At 35.6% G+C, this 15,653-nt stretch overlaps 2 non-coding genes across 2 annotated transcripts; one reads left to right on the forward strand and one right to left on the reverse strand.

Annotated features, from left to right (window-relative positions):
• The first annotated feature begins 3,258 nt into the window (after positions 1 to 3,258).
• Positions 3,259 to 3,332, forward strand: TRNAN-GUU (transfer RNA asparagine (anticodon GUU)). Its single transcript has one exon. It is a non-coding gene; the product is annotated as a tRNA-Asn (tRNA).
• An 8,138-nt stretch (positions 3,333 to 11,470) lies between these two features.
• LOC113743096 (small nucleolar RNA R71) lies at positions 11,471 to 11,577 on the reverse strand. The gene has a single exon (XR_003460983.1). It is a non-coding gene; the product is annotated as a small nucleolar RNA R71 (small nucleolar RNA).
• Between the last annotated feature and the right edge of the window lie 4,076 nt (positions 11,578 to 15,653).

Genomic DNA, 15,653 nt, shown 5'->3' on the forward strand with positions numbered 1-15,653 from the left:
AGCACCAACAATAGCAAAGCAAGAACAAAAGACCAAATTGCCGATTGTGAGGAGAAGTAACAAGGGGAACAACATGGTTCATGATGGCAGCCACCTAATCGTCCAGAAGACAAGGGGAGAGAGCAGGTGGACAAGACGTGTAAGGGATTGAAAGACACAGTAATTTTTGAGCGGAAGTAGCTACAGGGTGTGGAGAAAGAGGGGAAAAGAAGCGTGGAGAAAGCAAAACAGTAGCAAAAAAATGGGAAGAAAAGACGGAGGAAGAAGAGGTGAGAGGAAAAATGAGATGTGGGGATGATAAATTTTGGAGTGGATAGAACATCAATTTGTGGCGGAGGAAGGAAGGAAAAGAAAGTAGAGAGGATCCGATAGAGAGGAGCATCAATTTGTGGCAGGATGGAGCCGGTAGAGAGGAGCCTGATGAGCGGGCAGAGAGGGTGCTGACGATCTCAACCAAACTACTGCAGAAAACTGCAGTACAGAAACAGTATCAAGGAAAGACGGGGTTTCCAAGTGGGAAGACCTGCAAGGGCGGAAAGTAAATAGTAATGTGTAAGCGGGAGTAGCTTCAGGATGTTGAGGAAGCTAAAACTGAGAGAGGTCGCTGACGACCTCAACCAACCGCCTGCAGAAAACCACAGCAGAGCTAAACAGTGCCAAGGAAAGAGACAGAAGCAAGACCGTGGCCGAAGGAAGGATCAGGTGCAATGAGCACACTTGGCAACCAATCAATTCGCGCCACGTCACCATCAAGCCTATCCCATCTCGCCACACGAAGGACGACCACGTCCGACATGGATCTCGAGCATTCATCCTTAGTCTATATGGTTAATGAATACCCTTTGAAGGATATAATGAAGCTAGTATTATTTGTGAGGGCAATAATATCCATACACCCCTAATTGATGTGTCTATGCCCCTTTACTACCTTTTATCTGTACTATATTAGTTCAAATCATCATTTTAACTGGTTGATCATCAAAACAAAGGATTGATGGACAAAGATCTTCATTTGTGGCACGCATTTTTTCTTAGTATTGGGATGGCAAACCATTTTTTTCTAATTGACAATGTTGTGTTGTTTGAGGAGTAGAATAACTCAGTACTCTTGTGGTTCTTTGGGTGTTGGGGTGGTTGTATAGGATGACAATGGTTCATTTGTAGCTGGTCTTGCCAAACATACTTTGGGAATCTGGAGAGTAGACTAGGAAATGATTTCCTGCCCCCTCATTCGAGAAAAAAAATTAAAATAATAAAAACAAGTGTTTATTGTGTATTAATTTTGGCTAAATTATTACATGTCGGAATCCTGGGATTACACTAGGAATTGATTCCCCATATAATGGGATGAAAATTTACCAAAGTATGATGAATGTCATGAAGGAAATTATTTTGGACTGAAATGGTATCATTTAATTCATGACCGTCAATTCTCCTAATTTTTTTGTTAACAAATGCCAGAGTAGCTCGGACTTGAGAACTACAACAAGTGGGTTCAGTTTTCAATAGGTATATGCTTGTATTTCAACTTTTAGAAATTGAGAGACCTTAATCTCATGTGACCTCCGTGATAGATCTTCCCTAATGTTTCACCGGAACCTCAATTTGAAGTGTAAATCAAACTCTGCTTGAACTATAAGAAAATGATTCATTGCCAACATGCAACGGTGCTCACCCATCATCACCAATCACAAAAGATTGCCTCTTTGATTTTTAAGATTTGAGAAAGGCCTTCAAATACATGAGTTGTAGTTTACAAGAGTCGCGCTAGATCTATAACAGAAAAAAATTGTCAATTAGGTAGGCTAAATCCTCAAAATATTGTCAATTTCTAAAAAAATCAACCAAATGCGAGTCATCAAACTATGCCCGTCACACCATGGGCTCTAGATTTTCACAAAAAAAAAAAAGCTACATGGCGTGATGGCCCCACAAAATTTTTTTTAAGAACTTGTCAAGCCATCGCGCCACCATGGCACGACGGCTGACAGGATTTTTCGTGCTTGTTTGTCCCGTCATGTACTTTTTTTTTTTTGTTTTTCTTGAGAAAAATTGTGTATAGAAATTTATAAAATAAGAATTAGGGTCGGTAAAACCATTTTACCAAGTGTAGAAGTGTTTAGGGTTTACACATTATAAATATTTGTACGATTTACAAATTAGTAAAGTGACGATTTGTTAATATTAACTTTGTTCATATAGTCTTCTATCACTTAGTTGTATCAAATTAGGGTTTATGGTTTAGGGTTTACAATTTACAAATTAGGGTTTAGGGTTTACAAAATCAACTATAATTGTATAGAAGTAGAAAAATTACTACTTGAATTGCAATTTTTTATATTTAGAAATTTATATAAAATGCAATTGTGTTAAAAAATTAATAGTATCTTCGTAGAAATAAAGAATGTTTGTATAAAACGCACAGAGAGTAAATGTGCTCTTATAGGTCATTGTTTGATATACGATACTCATATTCAATGATTAAAAAAATTAAATTGATCATAGAGTTACTTATGCCTTTTTATCTATTAAATTCATGCACCCATCTCTGGTATTGTAAGGTTTCATAAAATACCATGTACTTTTCAATTTTGAAAATATTTAATGTTGTTCAATCATAAAGCAACTGGATTAAACACAAAAATCAAAATAAATAAATGTCAAGATGGGTGAAGTTTAAAACATTGTTGAAAAAAGAACAATATCAACGCCTCATTTGTTGTTTGCCTTTATCTTTGTCCTTAACCTGTTAAAATGATTTTACAGACCCTAATTCTTATTTCACAAATTTCTATACACAATTTTTCTTAAGAAAAAAAAGGGAAAATCTTGTCAATCATCACGCCACCACGGCACAACAGCTTGACAGGTTCTTAAAAAAAAATTTGTGGGCCCATCGCATTAAGCTTTTAAAAAAAAATAAATCTAGAGCCCGTGTCGCCAACAGGCATAGTTTGGTGCTATGCTTCTGCAGACCCGCATTTGGTTGATTTTTTTAGCAATTGACAATATTTTGAGGATTTAGCCCAACGAATTAAAGAACTTGGTTCAAGGTTTCATAGTCGTGGATTTGGTCTTGTCGGTAGTGATATTGTACTATGTTCAATTATTCCGCTCACCAAAAATCCGCTATCCACTCACATCAAAACAACCAAATTAAGCTTCTTATAACCCCAAATAACACCATCCTCGAAAACGGACCGGCCAACAACCACAGGTCAGATTCATATAAGTTGTAATTACCTAAGTAGTGCTACTGCTGGAGTAGCTCAGTTGGTTAGAGCGTGTGGCTGTTAACCACAAGCTCGAAGGTTCAAGCCCTTCCTCTAGCGAAAGCTTACCGTAACAGATTCTACATTATGATAATTGATAATCTCTTTTTATTGAGTTTGATAAACTTTCTATTGAACAAGTGATAATCCTATTTCTTAGGCAAAGCTGATGAAAACTTTCTATTGATACTTCATTCCTATTTCTCCAGTTGCAATTGATAATCCTTTTTGGCAAACCTACATAATTGTAGATGAAAATTTTGATACTTCATTTGAGCACAGCTACTGCTCGAGTTGCTATCGATGCTTCATTAGTAACTCTTTATTCATACGTGGTTTCACATCAACTTGATTTCATCAGTAACTCTTTATTCATCACAATATCATATATGCAAAAGAACCCTTGGTCCCATTTTCTGTGATCTAAGTATTATCATCTCTGAAAGACATAACTCCTTTGCCCCAGTTGTTGTTCACTGGAAGACCCTATGACAAGTAGTACATTGGGACTGATTCTGCCTCCCCTTGCCTCACCTCTACTTTCTCAAAACCCACAAGTAGTATATTGGGCGTTCCAGTCACTCCTTATGCAACTGCAGGCTTCCAAAAAACGAGCACAACATGAGATCCATCCATTTTCCCTTCATTTTTCACAACTGAATATCAAAATGATGCTCCAGTTGTTGTTCACTGGAAGACCCTATGACAAGTAGTACATTGGGACTGATTCTGCCTCCCCTTGCCTCACCTCTACTTTCTCAAAACCCACAAGTAGTATATTGGGCGTTCCAGACACTCCTTATGCAACTGCAGGCTTCCAAAAAACGAGCACAACATGAGATCCATCCATTTTCCCTTCATTTTTCACAACTGAATATCAAAATGATGCTCCAGTTGTTGTTCACTGGAAGACCCTATGACAAGTAGTACATTGGGACTGATTCTGCCTCCCCTTGCCTCACCTCTACTTTCTCAAAACCCACAAGTAGTATATTGGGCGTTCCAGTCACTCATGCAACTGCAGGCTTCCAAAAAACGAGCACAACATGAGATCCATCCATTTTCCCTTCATTTTTCACACCGACAATCAATTCAAATTGTAAATTCTTGCAATTCACTTCCCAATCATGGTTCACCATCGCGGGTCGTGGTCGCGTCGCGGTGTCAGTTGTTCCACATCCGTCGCGGCATATCGGTTGAATATCGGGTGATATGAACATTTTAACACATTAAAGTTTCCAAAAATTTTGAAAAAATTACTAAAATTAGAAAATACTGAAAAAGACACAATTTAAAAAAATATCGGAGTCAACTCCGAGTTGACTCGGATATATGGACCGATATCATGTATCACGGATTCGAATCGGTCAATATCGGCCGAATCAGAGCGAGTCGTCGTGGATATGGTGATATCCGTGATTCGGGGATCGGTATCGTACCAGTCCCTTCCGTTCCAGATACGACTCGGCCGATACGTATCGGTATCGGCCAATATGGTGAACCATGTTCCCAATATGGTTCAAAGACTCTCGGACTCGGCCGAGTCGTCACCGTCTTGGGCTCTCCCGATATGATTCCGGGATGATATGATTCCGAGATACTTGACTCGCCGAGACGTTACTGTAAAGAGTTGAAACGGCTGAATCAGACTTAATCACTCCAAATCATCTCGAGTCAACTTAAATTTTTTTTATTTTTAAATTATTTTTGTTTATCATATTTTTTACAATTTTAGAATATTAAATATTTCAAAAATTCACATCTCGTCGAGACCGTGACCAATGTGGAACAGTCCGAGCCGCGATCACAACCGCGGCCGCAACTTTGAACCATGCTTCCCATATGTCAATCAATTGGTTGGATTCAGAGGCAAGGTCAAGATGTCGAATGTTGAAAGGTCGATGAGAAGTTTTTGGCTGTATAGATATGTTGCAAGGTGCTAATATGATAAACATGGAATAGTCTGAGTAACTTAAACCATGCCCAAAATAAAAAACCGGCTTGTCTCTGTAAATTCTGCAAGTTCTTCCCGGAAATCTTCTGGAGGCATTGGCTCTCATATGCATGTCATCCATGGGCACTTTCTCTGCGTATTCTTGTGGATACCAAGTAAAAGGAGATCTACCACCTGAAAGTAATGCATAAAAAATGTAACATCAAGAGGAGAGCCAGCCCACAAGATTGCCCCAATCTTACTATTGTTCTTCGCGAAAGAGACATCAACAGGACCAGCAGCCATGATAACTAGGACCACAGGTCCTGGTGCTGCTTCAGACACTTCCATCACTAGCTTCTCTTGAAATCCAGGTAATTTTAGGTCCTCCCTATCTAGTCTTCCCTTTCTATTGACTGACTTAGCCCCCAATGGAATCACCGCTGCTAATGCCCCGCTGCATTTTTGCACTCAATGTCACATTATTGATCACTTTACTGCAACTGTGTATCCACAAATTGTGTGCAAAATGAACTCGTGATCTCAATTTGTTTGGCCAAATATTTCTGTGGCTCGGCATGGCTGGCCCCGGGTTGAGCATAGAACCAAAGAACCTTTGTCAAATGCTAAAATAATAACCAAACGCGTGCCATCCCACGTTTTGGCCAATTTTCTTCCCAACAATATATATATTGTTATTTTATGGAAGATTAATTATAGTTTTATATGAAACTAAATACTCTATACACTTATATGTGGAGAAATCCCGGCATAGTTTCAATTCACCCATGTTTACAAAATAAACAAAATACCCCCGAATCGTAATGCCTGTTTGGCGTAAAGTAAATTCTCATCTTTGTTAGTTATGAAATGACAATCACACCACTAAAATTTTTACCCTTTCATGATTTTAGTCTTTTGGTCCCAAAGGGTAAATACAGTATACCGGTTTATCCTATATTTGGAGAAAAATTGTTACCATTTCTTCATTGCTTTTGTGTGAGTTTTCGTTTGACTGCATTGATTGCAGTTATATATTTCTTCTCTTCAAGTAAGCCGTCCATCTTCCAATTTCCTTATTTTTCCTACCAGTTGAATATAGTTTTCTTGGAATTTTACTAGTTGTTGTATTTCTGTGAAGTGAGTTAGATGTAATTTATTTTTGTTGGACTAATATTGGAGCAGCTGAAATTTTTGAAAAGTTATTTTTGACTCGGAAAAGAAATAGCAGCGTGTTATTTTCTTGGTATATATAGTGAAGCAGCAGCAACCGCTTAAAATGAGCCAGCTTCCTCCAATTGTGATGGAAAATTTATTTTCCAATTGGAATAGTTTAAATTTCAGGTCAGTCACTTTAACTCGAACATAGTTTTAGATACCGGTGTTCAAATTTGAAAAAAAAAATCAAAAAACCATAGGATCATCCAATCTTGATTGGATATTGGGTATCGGTGCAACAGATGTCACCAAAATTGATTTATATCCAATTTTAAAAGTTTGGTAAAATAATTTACCAATGAATATTGAGATTCGATTGCCAAAGTCCGTGTTACCGACTGAGTTATCAAAATTTATGTGCTAATAATACAGATTAGACTAGAATTGATTTTCCCAATAATGGGACGAAAATTTGCCAAAGTATGATGAATGTCACGAGGGATACCAAATTGGATTGAAATGGAATCATTTAATTCATGACCTTCAACTCTTCTAGTTTTTTTTTTTACTTTTTGCTAAATAACAAAGACCATTGCAACTCAGGCTGAAGAACTGCAACATGTCGGTTCAACTTTCAGTAGGTACACGCTTGTATTTCAACTTTAAAAATTGGCACGACTCAAACTTCTGCAAATTTGACAAGAACATAAAACCTTTGTTCTTCTTGCTTACAACTACCCAAAATTCCTCGACCTTAACTCATGTGATCTCGGTGACAGACCTTTCCCCAAAGTTTCACCGAAGCGTCATTTTGAAGTTTAAATCAAAGTTTGCATGAACCATAAGAAAAAGATTAATTATATCCCAACAAGTTCGTCCAAAATCACCGGTCACAAATAATTGCCTCTTTGTTTTTCAAGATTTGAGAAAGGTCTTCAAATACTTTAGTTGTATTCTACAAGAGTTGGGTTAGATTTAAAAAAAAAAACTGTTTAAAATATTTAAATAGAGGTCTATTAGAAGAAAAGAACATTTGCCTACGAGTTAAAGAACTTGGTTTAAGGTTTCATAGTCATGAATTTGGGCTTGTCAGTAGTAATATTGTACAATATTACTATTGTAGTTCAGTTATTCCTCTCACGGACTGCTCACCACAAATCTTTGTCCCACCAAACCTCGGTATCACACTATTGATCACTTTACAGGCAACTAGATATAGACAAATTATGTGTGCAAAATGAAATTGTGATGTCAATTTGATAGGCCAAATATTCTATGTTTGGTTTTCAATTGACTGTAAAGTACTGATAAAGACTGGAAAATAGTTATGTGGCAGACGTCTCAGCCACCAATTTTTCTAAATTTAGCATTATTGTATCTCTTTGTAGCTAGAAATTAGATATTTTCCAACATGATATTTAGACTTTTTCCTAATATTTAAAATTTCAAGTGACACAAGTATCAATGGATCGACTTTTTTTGTGACTTTCCAAGATGATGCGTCAGTCATGTTATAACTAGAGCATAGTTTCAATTCACCCATATTCACAAAATAAACAAAATACTGTTAAAGTGTAGTGTCTGTTTGGCATAAAGTAAATTCTCGTCTTTATTAGTTATGGAAAGATAATTTTACCACTAAAATTTTTACACTTTGATGATTTTAGTCGTTTGGTCCCAAAGGTAAATATAGTGTACCAAATTTATCCTCCAATTGGAGAAAAATTTTCACCATTTCTTCATTATTTGCGTATGAGTTTTCATTTGACTGCGTAGATTGCAGTTACATATTTCTTCCCTTCTTGTACGCCATCTGTCTTCCAATTTTCCTATTTTTTAAACCAGTTGAATATAGCTTCCTTCAAATGTTACTAGTTGTTGTATTTCTGTCGAATGATTTTGGTGTAATTTACTTTTGGTGAAGCTAAAATTTTTGAATGTTTGAAAGGGCAAACAGTGCTTCTGCTGTGGAATCCTACGTGAAGCAACACAGTGTAATAGAGCAGCAAGCATCTGAGGAACTTACCGACAAATCGGGTGTGCCTGGAAGCTCATGAACCAACAACTCCTTAAACCTGGTGTTGTTAGAAATAGCCAAAAAAATAATGTTAACTAGACTAATAAAATGTAGCTTGAGTCATGTTTAAAACACTGTTCTAAAAAACTATTTCATGAAGTTGAAATGTTTCTCCAAGATAAAACAAGTCTTCTCCTTGTTTATAACAAGAAGGATCAGAACTTTAGGCAAGTATCGACTAAATTCGGTAAAGAGGGAGAGAAGGAGAAGAAGAGAAGCAGAGGAGAGGAAGAAAGCTGTCACGAAGGTATCTACTGTTGGTAGTCTGCAAAGTAGTAGGCAACAAAAAAGTACATTGGTGAAAAGTAATATCTGATAATATAAAAAACGTGGCTAATTTTCTGTGTAACTGAAAGTAACATTGAAAAATAATATCTGATAACATAAAACGTGTGTAGCTGAAAGCAACGGTTAATTTTGATAAGAGTTTAATTTACGTATTTTTAAGTGCATTTTATTAGTTAATTTTGGTTTGATTATTTTGTTTTATAGCTAAAATATCTAGATTTTGGTAAAAGTGGCTAATATTGCATTCCTATTGATTTTAATGGTTAAAATTTCATTTTCTTGCAGGAATAATGATTCAATCACCAAAGGATGTCAAATGAGGTGAAAAGTAGATAATTGGTGATGAATTCAAGTGGTTACAAAAAGAAATGAAGTAAAAAACGTTTAAGTGAAGAAATGCAATTCAAGACAGTTTTGACACTCATCAGTATTTTGGCTATATCTGGAGCTACACATATCAGATTAAGGTGATCTTAATACCATTTTGAAACTAAAATAGAGATCTACATTTGGTATGAAAGCACCAAAATCCAATTCTATTGTTTTCATGGACAAAAAGTCGAAAAACAGAAGCTACACTCTGCAGTCGAAAACTGAAACAGGGGATTGACTAGTTATTGGTATTTCGGTTATATCTTAGGCTACAAAGCTCCGATTTGGATGATTCTTAAAACATTGTAAAGCTAACTCAAAGAGCTACAACTTTTTTGTTTTGCACAAAAGCTAGTTCGGCCTCCATCATGGAGAAAATCGCTGTTGAAGCGAGGCCAAAAACACAGAACTAAAAATAAGAGTTGACAAAACGTGACTCCAAGCCGCGTTTTTTGTAGTCGCGTTTTTTAGCTGAAATTCTGCAATTTTCTCAGCCATTTCTCTTGTGTTCAAACTACTTTCCAGCTATAAGTTGCAAGAGAATTCGGTGCACATGCCTCAGAAGACAAAAAGGGCAAGAAGGTGGCTTATTTTCAAGTCAAAAACCTTTGTTATTGACTATCCTAACAAAGTTTAGATTTGAGAATCAAAAGGTGGAATTTGACTTGGAAAAATGGAACTCTTGAGCAATTTTTATGCAGAGACATTGGGAGATGTCTGGACATTCATGCGTAGCGGATTTTCTGATAGCAAACTCTCTCTGGCTAGTTAATTTTGCAGGAACACTTGGAGACTTCATTTTGTAATCATTTTCAGTGCAAGACATAGCAGAAATTGGAGGGATTCACCATTAACTTGGCTAAGCTTTTCTTAATCTTTTTGTACTTGTAACTTGAGATGTTTTTCATTAATGAAATTATGAGTTTGATTGTTATATCATCCATGAGTAGCTAAATTTCTATGTCTAGGGAGTAGATGAAACTTATGGCCAAGTGATATGAGTTGAATGCTTGTTGTATCTTGTATTAACTTGTCTACTTGTGTATGCTTGATTACTTGTTGTTGTTTGATCACCAATAGCAGGTTTATAGTTGTTATTACTCAATGAAAATTGGTAATAATAATGGATAACATGAGAAGAGCTTCAGTTGTTAATTCATGAGAATAGAATTGCACTCAAGTGGATTAAATTTGTATTTCATACATGAACAAGTGCAGCTTTAGTTTCACCAAGAAATTAGAGAAAACTAGGCTATTCTAGACCAATTTTATCATGAGAATGAAATTGTGGTAATTTTTGGAAATGAGTCTTTAGTTAAACAAGAGTTGTAACAAGTGTTAAAATTCATTCATTTGAATCTTTTGTGCCATAAGTGGAATCTACATCCCTAGATTCAAGTATTTGGTGAATTTCTCTCCATTTGTGATATTGCAATTATCTAGTTAAGGATTTTAGATAGTAAAAAGATTGTAGTCAGATTTAATTCTGAATTTTTTGCTCAAATATATTGTGAGTCTAAATAATAGAGTAAATTAGGATCTAGTAATTGTTTAAATTGCTACTCGTGGGATCGACCTGATACATACCCTACACTACGATTTTGGCTTGTATACTTGCAGTCAAACGGGTATAAATTCGGATTAAACTTGCATTGATATAAAAATCCCGTCAAATTTTTGGCGCCGTTGCCGGGGAGCGGCAATATTAGAGTCTAATCATCTTTATTAATATAGACAGTTTTAGTTTTATTAGTTGAGCTGATTATATTTAATTTTACATTTTAATCAGTTTTTAGCCATTGAAGTTGCATAATCTCTCTAATTTCTGCTTGTAATGTATGCACCAGGCATCTCGAAAAGTTGCACTTTACGATCCAGAAATTGAAAAAACACTACATAGACAAAGGAGGAACACACCACAGCAAGAAAAACAAGAGGTTTGGCAACCAATAGAGAAAATCTTAATAGAACTACTATTTGAGAAAGATATGGCCGAAAACGAGGCAAATAGGTGAGTTGTACGAGATTTTGCTCTACCGAAAACACAAGAATCTCAAACTAGCATCGCAAGACCAACGGTAAATGCTAATAATTTTGAAATTAAACCATTACTGATTCAAATGGTACAACAATCTCAATATGGAGGTAATGCTACCGAAGATCCAAATTCTCATTTGTCAACATTTCTTGAAATCTGTGATACAATTAAATTTAATGGTGTTAGTGACAATTAAATTTCAATTGTTTCCATTTTTGCTAAAGGACAAGGCCAAGGTTTGGTTACAATCTCATCCTCCAAATACTTTTACTACTTGGGCTAAATTAGCTAAGGCTTTTTTTAATAAATTCTTTCCACCTGAAAAAACTGCTAAACTCAGAATGGATATAACTAGTTTCTCTCAATAGAAAGGAAAGATATTGTATGAAGCTTGGGAGCGCTATCGGGAATTACAACGAAGATGTCCTCATCATGGTTTATCAGATTGGCTAATAGTCCAAACATTTTATAATGGTCTCACTTATCCAACAAAGACGCATGTAGATACAGCAGCAGGAGGAGCATTGATGGAAAAGTTAGCCGAGAAAGCTCAACAATTGATTGAAAAAATGGCTGCTAATAACTACCAATGGGCCAATGAACGAGGTAATATAAGAAAAATCGCAGGTATGCTTGAAGTAGATACCTTGAATATGTTAAGTGCAAATATGGATAATGTGGTTAAGATGCTTAATATGTATGTTGGTTCTAACTCTAATCAAGAAGTAGTTATTGCATGTTGTACTACTTGCGGTGAAGATCATGATGATTCTATGTGTTCTAGCAGCGAGCAGGTTTAATATCTCAACAATTACAACCGTCCACCCCAAAATAATCCATACACTAATACCTACAACCCAAGATGACGTAATCACCCGAATTTTGGATGGAAAGATCAAGGAAACTAGCAAAGACTAGAATCCATCTGATTTTCAACCGAAACAATCACTTCCGGAATCTAAACCAGTTTGGAAATTGGCAATTGAGAAGTTGGTAAATGTATCAAGTGATAAAATTGAAAAGTTAGCCAGTGTCACTACTCAACGGTTTGAAAGAATTGAGGAAAGGATGGATCAACTCACCAACATATATAGGAATGTTGAGATCCAATTAGGGCAAATAGCAAATGCAGTTAACAATCGGAACCAAGGAGGTTTACCGAGCAAGACTGAGGTAAACCCAAGCGAACATGTGAAGCTCATAACCTTCAGAAGTGGTAAGGAAATGGGTGAACCACCTGAAGTTGAAAGAGAGAGAGAATATGAAAGAAGAAAAAATAAGCAGTTGAGTGAGTTAGGAGAGGATAACAAGAAAATTAAAGGGAAAGAAAAAGTAGAAGAATGTGAGCTACAAATTGGAGATACAACACCAATTCTTTCACCAGTGTCATTTCCACAAAGATTGAAACCGTCGAGAAATGACAAAGAATTTGAGAAATTTGTCAATATTTTCAAACAATTACATATTAACATTCCTTTTGTTGATACTATTTTGTAGATTCCTTTATACGCAAAGTTTCTCAAGTAGATAATAACTAAGAAAAGAAAGTTAGTAAATAGTGAGACAATTGCATAACGGAAGAATGTAGTGCCATCATACAAAACAAATTGCCACCAAAGTTGAAAAATCCAAGGAGTTTCACAGTTCCTTGCACTATCGGTAATGTAGAATTCTCTAAAGCATTATGTGATCTTGGTGCGAGTATTTTATTGATCTCTTTAACTATGATTAGGCAATTATGGTTGAAAGAGTTAAAATGTACGAACATTTCCTTGTAATTGACTGACAGGTCTATTAGACATCCAATGGGCATATTGGAGAATGTACTCATTAAAGTGCAAAAATTCATTATTCCTGTTGATTTTGTTATTTTAAATATGGAGGAAGATGTCAATGTACCTATTATACTAGGTAGACCATTTTTGGCCACTGCAGGTACAATAATAGATGTTAAAGTGGTAAATTCAAATTCCAAATTGGTGAAGAGGAAGTGAAATTTGATTTGAGTAAAGTGGAGAAATATCCATTTTTTACCAATCATGCTTATTCTGTTGACATATGTGATGAATTGGCATTAGACATGAGTCAAGTTAGTTTTGATGATGATTTTCTTGAACTTTGTCTTAATGGTGCAGGCTTACAAGAGGAACAAGTTGAATAAATGACTGAATTTTTGCAAGTACATGTTCCTTACAAAAGGAGAAATGCGTATGAGGAGTTAGGACTGAGCAAAGGGCTATCTCCACCATCGTGCGAGCAAGCTCCACGACTTGAGCTTAAGCCACTTCCTAAACACCTCAAATATGCATTTTTTGGAGAAAAGAAGACATTGCCGATAATTGTAAATGCTACACTAGATGAGGAACAACTAGAAAAACTCTTACGTGTTTTGAGGAAGCATTTAAAAGCTATAAGATTGATGATTTCTGATATCAAGGGAATTAGTCCAACTATTTGTATGCACCGGATTTTATTAGAAGAAAATTCTAAGCCAGTGGTTGAAACTCAAAGAAGGTTAAATCCAAACATGAAAGAAGTGGTAAGAGCAGAAATCCTTAAATGGCTGGATGCAGGTATAATTTTTCCAATCTCTGATAGTGTTTGGATTTCTCCTATTCATGTAGTGCCAAAGAAAGGGGGGATGACCATAGTACGTGGTAAAAATGATGAAATGATTCCTTCTAGAGTTGTGGTTGGGTGACGAGTTTGTATTGATTATAGAAAACTGAATACAGCTACTAGAAAGGATCATTTCCCTCTTCCTTTCCTTGATCAAATGGTAGAAAGATTGGCCAGATATGAATTTTATTGTTTCTTGGATGATTTTTCAGGATACAATCAAATAGTCATTACACCGGAAGATCAAGAAAAAATCACATTCACTTGTCTTTATGGCACTTTTGCATTTTGAATGATGTCTTTTGGACTGTGCAATGCACCGGCCACCTTCCAATGTTGCATGATGGCAATTTTCTCTGATTTTAATGAGAAAATCATGGAAATCTTCATGGATGACTTTTCTGTATTTGGATCTACTTATGATCATTGTCTTAACAATTTAGATCTAATTTTGCAGAGATGTGAATAAACAATCTTGTACTCAATTGAAAAAAATGTCACTTCATGGTCTGTGAGAGTATTGTTCTAATTCACAAAATTTCTTCACAAGGTATTGATGTAGATCAAGCCAAGATAGAGGTTATTGAGAGAATGCCTCCACCTATCAATGTAAAAGGCATTCGGAGTTTTCTTGGACCCGTGAAATTTTATCGACGATTTATTAAGAATTTCTCCAAGATTGCTAAACCATTATGTGAATTACTTGCAAAAGATGTTTCTTTTCACTTTAATGATGAGTGTTTGTTTGCTTTTAATATGTTGAAGAAGAATCACCGGATTGGAGCTTGCCATTCGAATTGATGTGTAATGCAAGTGATTTTGCAGTTGGAGCTGTTCTTGGGTAAAAACATGATAAGCAACTTCATGTCATTTATTATGCAAATAAAATGCTAAATGAATCCCAAGTTAACTATGCAACAATAGAGAAGGAGTTGCTAGCAGTGATATTTACATTGGATAAGTTTAGATCGTATTTAGTAAGATCTAAAGTTATTATTTATACCGACCATGCAACACTCAAATATCTCTTAAATAAGAAAGATGCAAAACATCGACTAATTCGATGAATTTTATTATTGCAGGAATTTGATTTGGAAATCAAAGATAAAAAAGGATCCGAGAACTTAGTTGTTGATCATCTTTCTAGACTAGAGAACATGCCTCAAGAATACCATTCATCCATTAAAGAAGAATTTTCAGATGAGTTTTTAATGGCAATTCAAAAGTCATCATGGTATACTGATTTAGTTAATTTTGTAGTTAGTGGAGTGATACCAAGTAATTTGAATTCACACCAAAGGAAAAAATTCTTAAATGATGCTAAACATTATTTTTGGGAGAAACCATTCTTTTATAAACATTGTGCAGATGAAATAATTAGAAGATGTGTTCCGGAAGAAGAGGTGCATAGTATTTTAATGCATTATCATACCTTTGAAACGGGAGGTCATTTTAGTATAACTAAAACCGTAGCAAAGGTATGGCAATTTGGATTTTACTGGCCTACTATGTACCGAGATACTAGAAATTGAGTTAAAAGTTGTGATCAATGGCAAAGAATTGGTAACATCGCTAGAAAGAATGAAATACCTCTAACCACATATTTGAAAGTTGAGTTATTTGATATTTGAGGCATTGATTTTATGGGACCATTTTCTAGCTCATTTAATAATAAGTACATTCTTTTAGTAGTCGATTATGTCTCTAAATGGGTAGAGGCCATTCCTTCACAAACTAATGATGCTAAGGTTGTGTTTAAATTCCTTAAACGGAACATATTTTGTAGGTTTGGAGTCCCAAAGGCAATTATAAGCAATGAAGGTAAGCATTTTTGCAATAAAACTATTGACACTTTGTTGCTTAAATATGGATGTAGGCATAAAAAATCACTTCCCT

This window comes from Coffea arabica, chromosome 4e (assembly GCF_036785885.1).
Source record: "Coffea arabica cultivar ET-39 chromosome 4e, Coffea Arabica ET-39 HiFi, whole genome shotgun sequence".
Classification (NCBI taxonomy): Eukaryota; Viridiplantae; Streptophyta; class Magnoliopsida; order Gentianales; family Rubiaceae; genus Coffea; species Coffea arabica.